The sequence below is a fragment of the Hermetia illucens genome, chromosome 4 (genome assembly GCF_905115235.1).
Source record: "Hermetia illucens chromosome 4, iHerIll2.2.curated.20191125, whole genome shotgun sequence".
Classification (NCBI taxonomy): domain Eukaryota; kingdom Metazoa; phylum Arthropoda; class Insecta; order Diptera; family Stratiomyidae; genus Hermetia; species Hermetia illucens.
Window position 1 is genome coordinate 172522320 of NC_051852.1, and position 16837 is coordinate 172539156.

The 16837-nt window shown below is 40.0% G+C and overlaps 1 protein-coding gene across 1 annotated transcript in view; it reads left to right on the forward strand.

Annotated features, from left to right (window-relative positions):
- LOC119655241 (hemicentin-1) overlaps positions 1–16837 on the forward strand; it is a 199375-nt gene that overhangs the window by 2090 nt on the left and 180448 nt on the right. The window lies entirely within an intron of this gene.

The window sequence follows — 16837 nt, forward strand, 5'->3', positions numbered from 1 at the left end:
GCCTACAACTTTTAGTGTTTATTTCTGTGATAGTGAATATGTAAACGATGGAACAATAGTTTTAACAAATATATTCCCCCTCTTCCGACAATGCAGAAAGTCATTTGGGTAAACATTTCGATTTGTGTGTTCCTGAACAGAAAATCACTGCGAAAAGTCCGAGCAGACTTTCATATGTCAATAAGGCTATCAAAATACATCATCAACGACGCAACAACCGATATCCGGTCTAGGCCTGCCTTAATAAGGAACTCCAAACATATCGGTTTTGCGCCGAGCTCCACCAATTCGATATCCCTAAAAGCTGCCTGGCGTCCTGGTCTACGCCACCGCTCCATCTCAGGCAGGGTCTGCCTCGTCTTTTTTTCTATCATAGATATTACCCTTATAGACTTTTCGGATGGGATCATGCACATCCATACGGATTAAGTGGCCCGCCCATCGTAACCTATTGAGCCGGACTTTATTCACAACCTGACGGTCATGGTATCGCCCATAGATTTCGTCATAATATAGGCTACGGAATCAAGATACATAATATTTTTTTTTCTTCGGTTCGGCTTTATTCATGATCTTAACCTTCTATACAATAGCAGAACTTATGGCTGTAGATACCAGACTCATCTTTACTCTACAAAATTAAAATTTGCATCGCAACTAAATAAATTCGTTCTATGGTATGAATTACCCAAGGAAAAGTGCAAAAAACCTTGTTCAAAATTACTAGATCTACTTAACCTACTTAACTTAACTTGAACTACCTTAACCTAGAATTTATGACGAGCATAGGATATGATAGGATAGGGTTGCCAACAGTTCTACAGTTGTTCATAAATCTGACGGAGTTCGATAAGCATAAATCTTCAACATATTTGACTTTTGCCTCATTGTGCAGTTTTTCAGTTGAAAAGTCAAACGATTTGTTTAAAATTACTTTGAGGATTTTATTTTGCGCACGCTGAACTTTAAGTTTATGTGTTCTTGCACATTGAGACCAAACCGGAGCACAGTATGAAATAATTGGTTGAATAACCATTCTAAACATAATCAATTTATTGTCTACCGATAGTTTAGAATTTCTGTGTAGCAGCGAGTAAAGCGAGCAAAATGATTTAGATATCTTCGAACAAATTGAATCAGTATGATCTTTAAATGTAAGTTTTTTATCCAAAACGACTCCTAAATATGTTAAGCTATTACACCACTTAATACTCTCCCCAAGAAAATTTATGTCTCTGCTTGGCAGCTTAGCTTTACATCTCTTTTTCGTAAAGAACAGAGCTTGTGTTTTAGAAGGGTTCACTTTAATCTTCCACCTAAAATAAAATTGATACAGAGAATCCAGCTGGTTCTCAAGAGATGACATAATTGTTGAAGGATCGTTAGAGGAAGAAATAATGCCAACATCATCGGCAAATGCAGCTAGTTTGAACCCTGGGGCAGTTGGAATGTCCGAGGTGTAGATATTAAACAGTGTAGGGCTTAGTGGAGAACCTTGAGGAACCCCCGCTGGGATCGATCGATCTGAGGATTGTTTGCTACCTACTTTTACTGTAAACCTTCTTCCAGTTAAAAATGATAGTAAAAGCTTGACCAGATATATTGGAAACCTGAACAGTAATAGCTTGTATACCAACCCATAGTGCCAAAAAGAGTCGAACGCTTTGTAAATATCTAAAGTAAGAAATCCTAAGGACTCTTTATCTTTGAAAATTTTTTGGATTTCGCTGGTCACCCGAAACACCTGATGTGAAGTTGAATGTTTAGGTCTGAAGCCAAACTGAAAATCAGGTAATAAATTCGTTTGATTTAGAATCTTATTAACACGAGCTAGAATAACTCTCTCAAAAATTTTGCTGAAACTAGAAATTAAACTAACAGGCCTGTAACTGTCAGCCAGTTTTGGGTCTTTACCTGGTTTAACAATGGGTACTACCGTAGCCTCCTTCCAAACTTTTGGAAAATAAGAGAGCTTTAAGCAGCTGTTCACGATGAAATTATAGTATACAATCGCCTTTCTAGGAAAGTTCTTAACCATTGAGTTCGTTACCCGATCTGAACCTGGAGCCTTTTTTACCTTTAAGTGCTTTGATTTCTCTAGGGGAACAAAGTTCACGAGCATCGAAATCACAGAGTGAAGTACGCAGTTTTTTCACCCTCTCCTGAACGGTTTTGTTGAACAAAACCGATCCTAAGTGGTCTGACGCTAAACGGGCTTTTTGGAACTGATTTGCTAGAAGTTCCGCTTTAGACTCATCATCGTAAATAATATCACCGGCGTTCCGCATGGGCGGAATAATTTTCTTCTTCTTTAATAATTTATTTAATTTCCATAATTTATCACCGTTTTTAGGAATTTCTTGAAGCATTCTACCCCATCGCTTGTTTTTAGCACCGAAGATTCGACTTTGAATGGCTTTAGTAAGCTTATTAACCACGGTTTTTGTGCTTCTGCTTCGAGTTTTCTGCCATTGACGCCGTACGTAGTTTCTTGAAGAAATTAGGAATTTGGTTCCCTCATCAATGACTTGGTTTGGAAATAAATCGGCTTGCTCAGGATAGGATGCGAATTTTATGGCACTATTAATATGGCAATAAAAGGTACTAATTAGGGAGTCAATTTGGTCGGTAGAGCTGATCTTTGCTAAATTTAAATTTTTAAGCTGTATAATATCATTCAAGTATTTCTTAAATTTCAACCAGTTTATTCTAATTCTATCCACTGATTCGTCTGAATTTGATAGTGAAGTCTCAGAAGTTAGTTGAAAGGCTACTGGTAAATGAGGCGAAGATAGTTTGTCCCCTGTTACAGGTTGGTCGATGTTGATTCGGCCGTTTGAAATTACAAGATCTAATGTAGAGTCGTATCCCCTAGGGTTCAAAAAGGTGGGTCTTGTGGGAGTGTGAATAAAAAGGTTTCTTTCACAAACAAGATCAAAAAGTATTTTGCCAGCCTTGTTCGCTTTTACACAGTTCCAATGACGGTGTCGTGCATTTAAATCACCACAAAGGAGTAATTTTTCATTTTTACTAATCAGTAATTTAAGGTCGTTTTCAAACGCTTTTAGTTTCTGCACATTAAGCTTCGTGCCTGGAAAGTAAGCAACGACAATATTCAAATCCAACTCCTCTAGTCTTAAAGCAATAGTCTCAAGAATTTCAGTTTTGAACGCGGGTAGTATTTTATGCTTGATGTTATTTCTTAAACTTATGGCAACCCCCCCCCCGCCTACTACATCTTGCCTATCATTCCTATAAGTCTTAAAACTAGGATGAAAGAACTTATCTTTACTCTTAAGCCAAGTTTCTGTTAATAACAAAATATCAATATGATCACTTATTGCAAAGTCAAAAAGCTCATCGGACTTATTTTTAACGCTTTGTGCGTTCCATAGAACTACTTTAAGTTTATGGACCGTAAAGGAACTTAACAGCTAAGTTTACAATGACATTAAATTGGTCTGTTCTAGACTTGCAGTCTGAAAGATTTGTGATAAGCTCGGCTGACAGTTCTATCATTTGCTCTGGAGAAAACAGGTTACTCGCATTATTAATTGTATTTCTACTATTGGTCGTAGGCAGTCCGTTCCTGACTGCATGACTAAACGATATTCGTGAGGGTTAAAAGTTCGACTTCGAAGCACTCTGCTGCAAATTCGAATTACCATGTAACTTTAAAGGAGGAAAGCTTTCATTGTTGAAATGATTGACGGCTGCGGTTTTGGTCGGCTGACGGTAACTTGAATGATTTCGTCTAGATGCGGCTCCCCTGACAGCATTTAAATACTCTTGACGCTTTGGGCAAGTAGGATCACTTGCTAAATGCTGAAGATTACAGTTAGCACACTTTAGAAATGATCTAATTAGATCAGGTTGGAGTTTTGCATACTGGCAATCAGTTGTTTTGTGCGAAATGCTGCAAATTTGACATTTAGTAGACAGATTACAGTTAGAGCTGCCGTGGCCGTACAGCTGGCAGTTGTGACATTGAGTGGGGCCACTTCGTGCATTACTATAATAACTCCAAGTGATAATTGTACGCTGAATTGGTTTTATTCGACGGAGCTCCGCTAGCTTGATCGTACCTTTTTCAAAATATAAAATGTAAAACGTTTGCTCGGTGTAGCGGGATTTCGATGGTTCAAACTTTTTTACATCTAGACAGGTAATGCCATGTTCGATTTTAAGCAGCTCAGCCAGTTTGTTATTATCCATGCTGTGCAGGCCCGATAACAAAATTTTGATCTGCCTTTTGTCTGGTCGACAATAAGTAAAGAATTCAGTCTTATTTACTTTGAAGTGTTTAATAACTCGGTCAAAGTCTTCGATAGTGTCAGTGAAAAGTTTCCGTCCGATGCCTGAATACTTGACATAGTATACAGTAACATTGAGTTTATCCATCGCCTCGTCAATTTCAGTTTTCTGTAGTTTCGGAAAGACAATAGGTGGAATTTTTACCTTCTTTTGAGTGGCGGTGACCACATTAACTGTATCGCTATCCACTGCCATTTCATTTTCATCTACTTCTAAAATGCTAAACCGGTTGGATGCGCCCGCCATTTCAGATGGTAATGATGGTGGTCTTCGCAGAACTCTCAGTTTACTTCGAAGATTATCATCTGGGGATTCATTCCCCCTTGTTCGCTTTCTGCCACTTTCAGACAACTTTAATATTTGAGCACAAAACTAATTAGGTATATTAGCAAAACCAATACTAGTTATAAAATTTATAAAGTTAAAAAAGAAATTCGTCTAAAACCTTGAAAACTTTAAACACTTCAGAGTACGTCTGTACTGCTTGCACCCAAAGTAAAAACTCAAGATACATAATAATGCAAAAAGAGAAATAAGAAATAACTCACATTAAAATCCTTATCGTGCATATTTTAGAATTTGACATGGTTTCGTGATTTACTGAATTTGAGTATTCTCTATTTTTTAAAAATTCTACTAGTTCTCGAGCTAGTCTCCACACCTGGAGTGGTATAGCGGTATACCCAAGGTGGTAATCCCCTGTGGTAAAATATCACATTCAAGGCTTGTCTTGGTCTTTGGTCAATCACCACTAAAGGTATGTGAGCGTACCACGTCAGATAACTCCTCTACGTTATACAGAGCGCCTGGCTATTGAAGTACTATTCATGGGGATTACGGTTGGTGTCCAAGTAGATGCGTGCTGTTGTGTATTCGAACATTGTTGAAGATTAGATAGACTTCGTTTCCAGCAGTAATAATAATAGCAAATTCTGTGGAGGCACTTACCTTTGCCCATAATATAGTGACCTTTTTGAGGGTCTTCCGGCTTAGGACTCTACACTAGTTATTAGATGTAAAACCAATATTCAAAAAACAAAATTTACTAAGTTGTCGCAACTAGAGTGGAATATTATGTACCTTTTACAAAATACTGAAAAAAATACTTAAAAGAAAACTAAAGGTTGATAATATCACTAGGGAATGCCAAAGGGGTTTCATTGCAAAAAACTGAGTGTGGAACAGATAGCAGCTTTTCGTGAATTTTCTCCTAGCTTACGATATTGTCGATAATATCGCTCCCTACAAGTCTCTAATTCAGTTACAAGTCTAACTGAGCTGATAAGGTTGATGAGAGCCACAAGCACTGAATATCATTTTTAAATAATTAAACCTTGCTTTTTTCTATTCACTAGTGTTATTTATTGGTCTTCCAAATACCGATATTTCGGGAACCACTTGTTCCCTACATCAGTGCTAACAAGTCGAGTAGTCCAAGTAGAGACTTGTTAGCACTGATGAAGGAAACAGGTGGTTCCCGAAATATCGGTATTTGCAAGACGTTTAAATAACACGTGAATACAAAAAAGCAAATTTTAATTATTTCAAATAATTTAATCCCTAGAAATACTGCGTAATTACACTCAGACTGAATATCAAATCCAGTCAGTGGTTGCTAAAAATTTCAATTTGAAGGTAGGACTGAAACGAAGACGTGGGATTGGCTTTGAAATATGTTAGTTTGACCATCAAGTCTTTTCGCCGAATTTTAGTGCGGACAATGTTAAATTATTTATTCCAGAAAATTTGAAATGAAGACCAATGAAAGCTAGATCAAATTTTTCCACTGGATACCCAGAAATATCCTAGTTCGGAAGAACGTCATCTTAGGTAAATTCAACTTCGAACAAGTGCACCGTTCTGTGTTCCTCTAGTTCCAACTTCCTAATGACGCAAATGAAAAACTTAAAATTCTAAGGCGAATAACAGCAGCAAACAAAACTATTAATTCAGTCTAGCATACATTACGTATTAACCAAGAAACTTAAACGGTGACAAAACTAACTCAAATTGATTTGATTTGTTCGAGCGATACGTACAACGGAAAACATTTGGATGCAAGGAAGTGAAAAATGCCAACCATATTAAGTTCAGTGTCAAAGTGCATCAGCTTTTGAAGAGGCTACCTAAATGGTCTCCAAAAAGCAAATTAATAGCAATCGTCCATTAGAGAAACTATGATAAGGATGGACTTTTTCTCAAGCTGGACGAAGCAAATAGGCAAAGCATCAAAGAAAGATGTTTCGATAGCCTCCAAGAAGATACTCCTTCGGTCACTTGCCCTTTAAAGCGCTATCAATGATTCTACCCTGAAAGCTGTCCAGTGGTTCTTTGCAATCTTAAGTACTGGACAGTAATATATCCCCTCCTTCCCGGATAGTCCTCTAAAAGTCACTCGGTGATTTAAATTTTACAGATGATTCGTTGCATCCGAATATAGGAAAGTGCTCCAGCTGACATTAGAAGTTTCGATGGGATTCTTTCGAGAATATACGGTTTATGTGGATTCATAATAAACAGTGCTGCTTCCACCTTTATAAGGATTTGTAAAACACAAAATTAGATATTCTTTTCTTTAATAATTTTTTTTTACCTTTTATGTCTTTGTACCATGCCACGATTACAATCTTTTCATTGTCCGATTTACATCATTTTCATCTGCAGACTATTTTGCACCGCGACATACCTGCTTGCCTGAGGGTACTTTCCTTGCTCGTTGGAAGGTGGCGAGGCTTGCGCTGATCCACAAAAGGAAAAGTGACCTCAAGTTGCCGTCTTCATACTACCCCCCTTCATGTGTGCTTGACACTCCTGGAAAAGTGCTCGAAAAGCTCATCAGAAGTAGACTCGCTGAAGCGATACGCGCTGCCGGAGATTTATCTCCCCGACAGTTTGGTTTTAGAGCAAGATGATCCACAGTTGATGCTGTCATGCATGTCGTGGATGCCGTTGGACGAATAGAGGCGCACCGCCGCCGAACTTGATGGGGGGCGGTCCTCGTAACGCTTGACGTCAGAAACACCTTTAATTCCGCAAGATAGAAAGATATTCTAGGCTCACTAGACAATACTTTCGACGGGCTGAACTATCTCTTACGGATATTGAAGGACTATCTGAGGAATCGCTCCCAGCTCTATGAAACCCTAGAGGGTCGGAAGAGGATGGATGTCACGTCGGGGGTAGCACATCCATCCTAGGGCCGGACCTCTGGAACGCTACTTAAAACTTAAAACTTAAACTTAAACTTAAACTCGACATGTCAGAAGAGTCGCGCTTGGTCGGCTATGTAGATGATGTCGCGACGCTAGTTGCCGGACGCACTGTCAAATAGGACAAAGCAGACTCGGCATATTGATGCGACGGGTAAGCGGATGGGTGACTACTAATGATAACCTTGCACTGGAAAAAACCAAAGCAATCATCCTGACTAAAAAGAGAATTCCGACCCGGTGTCCCATATCGTTCGGCGAGTCGATAACCAAGTTAAAACCAGCAGTAAAGTACCTCGGGCTGACTCAAAGATGAGATTTTTTGAGCAACTCAAAGCAGCAGCAAATAAGGCTGCAGCTGGAGTTTCGGCATTAAGTAGGCTAATGGCAAATATTGGCGGTCGTACGTTTAGAAGGCGATGTCTTCTGATGAGTTCAACGCAGTCTGTCCTGCTTTACGGCGCAGAGGTATGGGCTCACGCTCTTGTCAGAAACGGGGAGTTTTGCGGGTGGCGTCCGCGTACCCAACTGTCTCTAAACCGCCCGTAATGGTGATCGCTGGAGTGATCCCCGCTGCCCTTCGGGCTAAGGAGCGTCAAGCCATATACAAGTGCAAGGGCGAAGAGCCAAGGGAAGTGGAAAAATTAAACTAAAGACCGATTTTCAGAGGTTTTCAGTCTTACCTGCCCAAGATTGGAAAGGCACGATCTCCGGATCGTGCGTTTTGCAACGGAGTTGTGGACGACGCTCATCACACCTTTTTTTCTAGTGGAAGGTGTAATGGGATTTGTCAGCAACTCTATTTAGACACAGGGTATCTCTCACCCAGACAATATTGTCGAGGAGATGGTGAGGAGCGCTGCCAAGTAGAGCCTTATTGCACATTATGTTTGTGTTATTCTCGTTGCAAAGAAGAAATTGAATTGACAGTTTCCTTCCCTTCTCTGCCCTCCCGCTGGAGAAAGGAATTCCCAAATTTTAAAGCTCCGCAAAACGGAAGAATTCAGGGGCTAGCCCGAAAGTGTTTAATTGGTAGTCCGACGAAGTACCGTTACAGGAGTTCAGCACTCTGCGCGTAAATGCATTCACCTACCCTACCATAAAAAACTATCTCAGAACCGACTTTGATGGCGCCCGCAGGAGAGATCCCTTTTGTCCTCCTCGCTAAGGGACGTAAAGCCATCTACAGTCGCAAGGACAGAGACGTTGGAGAGGTAGTGCTCGTGAAGAACTAAACCGCTCACTAACTTAGTGGCATCTATTTTGATAGATAGAGATAGTCAAGAGGCAGATGAATTGCGCAGCTCAATGGCAATTTGAATCTATGGCTGAATCGAAAGCATGATTGACTATTTCCTTACCCAACTTCTAAGTGGGAATGGAGGTTTTCAATCTTACCTGCACGAAATTGGGAAAGCACGATCTCCTGACTGTGTGCTCTGCAATGGAACGGCGGACCACGGCGATCGCATCTTTTTCTCTTATAAAAGGGGATGCTGAGGAGCGCTGGCAGATGGAGTCGTGTTGAGTATAACGTTCGGGCGACTAAGATTAGGATACTATATTTATTATTCTTCAGGTATGTTATGCCTTTCGAGAAAAAGGTTGCAAACTTTAACGTCAAACCCAGCATATATGTATTCATCAATTTCTTGATCTTATTTAATTTTCCTGTGCCATGTTATCTATAACTTCCCTAGGGATCGCCTCAATGTGCTTTACGGGCTTCATTTGGTATTTTGTGCGAATCGAGCCTTCGTTTTAACTTTTCCTCGTTGAATTGTAGAGTTCTTATCCGATACGACTGAAAATGCGACATCTGCATTTTGGAAAATCTTCACCTTTCCAATTTTGGCATTAAAAGTTTGAATCAACATTTTAACATCATTGGGTGTAAATCGTCTAAAGCTACATCCTGAATAACATTCTCTTCAACTGATGCATGATAATTAATAAGCGAAACATTGTCAAATTTCATTCAATCTTTCGTTTTCGGTGATGGAGTGCTTGGTATGTTAGTAAGCTGACTTCTGCCATAAATATACTCGTCGTCCAAATATCTATTTAACTACAATCTGTAAAAAACTCCAAACCAATCTAAGCAGTCTACATTACTAATTGTAAAACCTCAAATCTTTTTAACATGAAACAATTCGAAAACCGGAAACTAGCCGCATAAGATATAAAAAGTTCAGTCGATTTTTTTTGTAAGAATATTTGGCTTATTTGGTTCCACTTATATATGTATAATTCGTAGTGAAAATACGTCGAATATACCCGATATTCAATTCGATGTGGTACTGACATTTCATCTCGAAGGGAGTAGAATTTTGATGCGAGGAGGACCTATTATAACTTTGTTAATAATAGTAGAATGTCTACCAAACTTTCCACTATAATGCCTCCTATTAAAATCTATCTTACTGCAAACGCACGTACCTATTATGATGGGTTCAGAGCAAATTTACAAAATATAACAATAAACTATTATTTATTTTATTTAAGCGATATCGTAATGTACTTTATTTAAGCAAATGTCGTAACGTTGAGGTCTAGATACCATGTACACGGACCACACCTTTTTCAAATTTATAGGTTGAGTAGTTCTAAGAATGGGCTCTTGAAATAATTTTTCAGACCTTCGCGCTCATCTTTTCAACCAATGTCGGAACTCATATCTGCTTCGAAAGTTACTAATCGAGACCTTTCATTTCATACCCCACAAGACCATATTCGGTAAAAAATGAGTAATGAATTCATATATGAGGACACCTCTCCCCGCTCCTTAAACTGAACGTGGATCGATGTTACTCGCTGCATGCGAGAGGATTCACAGGAATGACGTTTTCTGGGGAAATGGGCGTAACAGGAAGACAAACAGACAGGCGGACAAATAGACAGTAGACTGATTTTAATAAGGTTTATTTCTTAGGAAAACCTCATAAAACAGAAAATAAACAAATTTTTCCTTTTAAGAAGTGATAATTTCTAAGGCTTTGTGCGAACCAAAACCTTATTAAAGTCGATTCAATGTCTGTCTGTCTGACGAAAGGAGGGTGAAAATGTTGTTTTCTACAAAATTTGGCCGCATGCGGTATCAAATAAAAGGGTCAATTAGTGCTTTTTGGAACTGGTCCTATTTTTGATATTGGTTGAAACACAGGGGAGTGAGGACTCAAAATATGAGCTGAATGAAATTTGCGGGTAGTGCCCACCAGCGGTATTCAATTTACCTACATATAAGTATTATATTATATATGCATTGAGTAAAGTATAATATATATGCGTTGAGTAAAGTAGAACTCTTGGCCGCGTTCGAGAGAAGAATCCTCCGAAGAATTTTTGGCCTCCTACACGAGGATGGACGATTCCGTAGCCTACATAATGACGAAATCTATGAATGATACGATGACCGTCAGGTTGTGGATAAAATCCGGCTCAATAGGTTACGGTGGGCGGGCCACTTAATCCGTATGGATGAGGATGGTCCAGCCCGGAAAGTCTATAAGGGCAATATCTATGGTAGAAAAAGAAGACGAGGCAGACCCTGCCTAAGATGAAGCGATGGGGTAGGTCAGGACGCCAGACAGCTTTTAGGGATATCGAATTGGTGGACCTCGGCGCAAAACCGGGATGTCTGAAGTTCCTTATTAAGGCAGGCCTAGACCAGATACCGGTTGTTCCGCCGTTGATGATGATGATGAAAGTATAATATAAATATTCTGAACAATATATAAGTATGTACTGCACATACTAGCAAGGGGTAATGGGCTATGTCTATTTGTTTAGGATGAGCAGAGTAATTATAATATGTTGGTATGTCTCGGAGTTTGGAAATGAATGAAGAAATATTTTGAATTTTTAGCTATATAAGTGTCGAAAAAAGTGGATTGAAAGTTTGTCACATAAGATGAACACAAGACTCCTACACCCGAACCCTCTCGCTTTCAGTATTCCGACTCGTTATTAAATCGAATTGGCAAGAATATGGTCACAAGTGAATTATCAAAAGAGAAACTAACTTGAAAGAAAAGAAGAGGCGTTTTAAGGCTCAGTTAACGATTTACTAGACTATGGACCCACATAAATATGTTAAATAGATCAGGCTACCAATCCAAAGTGCAGTTCCATAGGTAGGTAGGTGGAGACCGAAAGGAAAATACCATCTGCTGCCATTATTGTTGAAAGGTTAAGCTCACATCCTAGAACTTCAACAATAAAAACATAATTCTCTTTTCTCGAACTTTTCAACTTCTTTCATGGTTTAATGAAAACACTCCGCAATGTATCCATGATGGTATACTGTTTCTTCTCCTTTGATTATCTACTCGCCAGCAAGGAGATAAATCTGTGCTTGGTGGTTGGTAAGGAGAAACTTTTTGTAATATTTATAGCATAATGATGTCTTGTAAGAGTTACAGATTCATGATTATGGAAAAGGGTCATCTTAAAGGTGTTAAATGTTAGCAGGGAGGGTTATGAAAATTACGTTTGCACTTACAGGGAAGAGGTCGTAAGAAAAATTAGCTTCTTTATATTGTAAGTATAAGCAATTTGACGATATCGCGCAAATAAAGGTTTTAGGAGATGATTAGAGGCTACTGACAGAATACATTCAAAGGTTTCAATCTGACAAATAAATAAGAGAATTTTAGAAATTTAGTCCATATATAGACAAGGAAGTATCCTACGAAGAGAATACCAAAATCAGTTTGCTAAGAACAAATTTCACTTGAAGGTACAGCCATAAAGGCCAATTGATATTTTGTTATTCATGACACTTTTTAGAATACCTCGGGAAGGTAGGTAAAGTGATTTTCCCCATTTCCTTTTGAATGAAATTAATTCGACAGACAAAAGTAGTCACTTCTGGCGTTTTCCTTTAAAAATGTTATATTCTTGCTACCTTCTCGATCCTCAAGTCTTGAAAATTAATACCAGCCGGCCACCAATAAATTATAATACATACCAAAAGAATTATATTCTTTTACTTATTCTCAGAATCAATTTAAGATTCTTCGGTCGACTTCCATCTTATCTTGGCAAATTATTTCTTTTTACTTTTATTGATAATAATGCTCACTATATTTGCTTCCCTATTTAAACAGTATTCTACGCTAACTTCTTTGAGCTCTTCCATCGAAGAAAAAATGGTAAAACAACCATTATGATTACATCAATACATTTTAAATTCCGATCAGCGTAGGTGCGTATATCCGTTAGAATATTTTACTCCTGCCATAAAGCCACCCAAATTACGTAATAACTAAAACGATTAGCCAGTTTTTGTTCAGTTTCTATTCATCCCAACGTTATTCATCGCCATTGTTGTTTATTCCTAGAAGCATGGATCCTTGTGCTACCCCCAGTGGGACTTCCATCCTCGTCTGATCCTCTAGCGTTTCATAGAGCAGAGAGCATTTCCTCAAGTATCCTGACGAGATAATTCGTGGAAAGTACTGCCTAGTGTGCGTAGAATATCTTTCCATCTTACAGAATTAAAAACGTTTCTAACATCAAGCGTGTAGAGGAGCACCAGAGCAAGCACCGAGCAGTGCCCCGATTTATTGCCCTTCGGAGTCTCCTTTGGGCTGATCTATACTCTATCATTATGGTACTTGCCTCCTCTCGGTCGTTCAAATGTTGTGTCAAGCGGCGGAGTTTGTGACACTTCTTCCGGAGCTCTGCAATATCCGCCGTCAACCAATACATAGAAGGTTTGCCACGTTTCGAAACCCTCCTGGGAATGGAAACTCCGCAGGCCGTCGTTATCCGATTCATAACTGGATTTATGACAGTGTCAGCTCCAGCCCCATCACCCGCCGGTGTACTATCCATCGCGACCTCACCTTTTTCAAAAGTTTCGACAAACGCCGGGGAGGCACAGATAGAGAGTTTGTGTCATCCACTACGAAGACAATGTGTTGTTAGTCGCCTGCCGAGAAGTCTTCCCAAACTCGTCATTCACCCACAAGCTCCAACTCGAAAATTATGTCCGGAGTGCTTCCCTCGCAGCCTGCGCGTTATTTCAGCACTGTTGATTGATGAGCACTAGATCAACTTTAGTCTCGCAGCGAAGTGCGCCAACAAGTGCAGCGTGCGCAACATTCTGATCAGACACGCCACATTCCCTGCATAGGACGCAATTACCCTTTTCATTGCAGGTGCAGGATGCAGACCCATAATCCAAACATCAGCAACATTTGTTGGGGCAGCCCGGATTTGTATCCTACACACTACCTAACCAATTCTGATTTCCTCGCTATTTAGAAGTATCCTCGCGTATTGCTCCGCAACTTACACCACAGCGAGTTTTTGACCGCGCCAGTTCACAGAGGTGATCCCAATCCAGACATTGGTTACCTCCGGATATTCGCGTTTGATGGCCTCCTGTACCTCGTTCTTTTCTGTGAGGCAGTCGAGGTCTCAGATTTCCAGAGAGCACATGGGTTCCAGGCTAGAAATCAAAGTTTCCTCTCCCAGAAGCCCCTTGTTGGCCTCGCGTTGAATTTGACTAAGACCCCCCAATCGACATCATTCGCTTTCCGAATGAAAGACACTTCCGCTCTGCTATCTTCGGGCTTCATCTTATAACGGATTTCGCCGAGAACTTCAATAAAGGTCTCGCTTTCCGTCACCTTAATAAGCAGAGCTGGCGGTCTAGTCCCCCTTCGTTTCCCCACCTTTTATGTTGCTAAGCTGAGGTTTTTCTGATAACGCGTTGTTAACTCCTGTCCCTCTGCGCCTTCTTCTTTTGAGCCATGGAGAGTCCTTGAGTGAAGTGTCCTCCAGATGTCCCGTCCTCCTTTCGTTTTTTCCCAAGTTCGCCCTGCAACAGGTTGTCTGCAATTCGTTTAGCCCTCGCGGTGTTCTCAGCGGGAGGCTTTTTACGCATTTTCTGTTTCTCTACTCGTCCGCCTGTAGTACGAAATTCAGTTCAGAAGCTCCTACAGCTCCATCAGCCTATTTTTCAAGCCTTGCTGACGTTTTTCTGGGGGAACATCGCGCATGCACTCACAACTGCCTCGCATTTCTTGATAAGCCTTTCCTCTTCAGCTTTCGCAAGAGCAGTCGACAGCGCTTCCACGCGACTAATATTCGAAACCATCTGGTCACTTTCAGCAGCTTCCACTGTGCCTCTTTCCGCAACAGCAGTACCGCTTGGTGGGTTGCCGTCTCCATCTCAGATGCCGCATCACTTTGCAAGTCTTCTTCTCTGTTTGCGCATCCCAATGTTCCATCAGATATTTCAGCCCTTGGTGCGTGCCTCGCTAGGCGATGATGCGAACGATGCATTTTCGTGCTGCATACAAACTCATTCTCCATTCCCACTATCTCCTCCTTTGTACTGTCTGTATTCGCCATTTAAACTGTTCCCAGTACATCGTGTGCAAGGAAGTGGGCCGCAATAATCAGGAACGGATATGCAAGGGTGGTCTGAACGTCTCAACGCGAAGATGGTAGCACTCGTCAATAAAAGCTAGGGAATATATATATATATTTTGACAGATACTCACCAAAATTTCAGTCATTTTGAACGCGCAGTTGTTGTTTGTGTCCGGATAGCTGAGTGGTTAGAGCGCAAGGCTGTCGTACGGAAGGTCGCGGTTCAAATCTGACTGATGGCAATGGAATTTGTATCGTGATTTAACGTCGGATACCAGTCGACTCAGCTGTGAATGAGTACCTGAGTCAAATCAGGGTAATAATCTCGATCGAGCGCAATGCTGACCACATTGCCCCCTAGTGCACGGTTACGGTCGTGAATGAAGTGCTCTAACACACTTCAAGGCCCTGATCCAACATGGATTGTTGCGCCAACGATTATTATTATTAGTTGTTGTTTGACAATCGTGTGAGTGAGTCGCTGTTAGTGTTTTCGTGAAAATGGAAAAAAAATCGAGTATGGAGCTGTTATTAAATATTCGTTTTTGAAAGACAACACGCCTAAGCAATTAAAAGCTGATTTGGACGCTGTGGGGAGACTCTGCACCATCATTTATCACCGTGAAATTTTGAGCAGCTGAATTCAAACGTGGCCGTACAAGCATGGGAGACGGTGAACGTTCGGGACGACCAAAAGTTGCAACAACTGACGATAACATCGCTAAAGTTCACCAAATCGTGCTAAACGGCCATTAAATTAAAGTTAGAGAGATTGCAGAGGCAATGAATGTTGATAGGTTATCATTATCGTTTTTCGGTACTTCAGCGATGATAAAATAAAGGATGCTAACCTTCACAAATGCTTCCCAATATAGCATCCATGCACGTTAATTATAGACTGAATATAGAAGTAAGAAGATTAAGATTAGGACTCAGCGCAAATGTGGTAAAAACGTATCGTATAACAGTTTCAAATATTTTCCAAATTACTACTGCTAATGAACATTTTTTTCTTACTTTTCATCAAATAACATGATGGCCTAAATCAATAGCGACACTCTCCTATTCCTTTTCACACTTCTGCGTAGGAATTTTTTGAGTACATAAGATTTCAGTAAAGAAAACAATTCGTAAACCGGAAGTTCGGCGCCTACGCTATGAAAGATTTTGTGTATGTTTCATTACAAGACGTAATTTTACTTGCATGTAGCTCGTAGATAACAAAAATCTAATACATCAAGCTTCTTCCTGGTAGCACTATAACTTGTTTCGGATCTTGGTTTTTCGAATGCATGAGTTTCAGTCCTCTCAATTCAATGACGTCTACCAGTTCCTTATACTTAATAATGATAATGTCGGTGTCGAATGAGTCCTCATATCGTTTTCTCAGCTTCCCAACCAATCTGGGAACATCGTCATTCTCTTTGAATGCTCTTTTACGTATTCTCGAATCATCCATTCGTTGAATGTAACCAGCCCATTGGTGCTTTCGCAAATCCATCACTTCACCTGATTCGCCGTCTGTCAACCTGCTTCAAAGAGCTTTTCAACATGTTCCTATCAAAGGCGTTTAGTAATTTTTCGAAGGTCTGAGTCAAAATTCAAATTTTGCATCAGTGGCATAACCCAGGTCTGATATTTGTTTTATAAACGCGGAGCGTCATTTTCTATTTGGTGCATTTCGACTTCATGATGGAAAGGACCGAATAATGCAGGGTGCGGCAGCATAACTTCCTTTTTTCAAAACTCAATAAAAACTATTGTATGCATCAGAAAATATTTATTTATTTTTTATAATGTAGGTACATGCCTAAAGTTTTTATTTACATTGTTTTGAAGATCAAATCTGTCAGGTGACGTCCCCCATTCTCCATACATTGCGTAAACCGATTTCTGGCGTTTGTCATGACTCTTGTTAGCATAGCAGG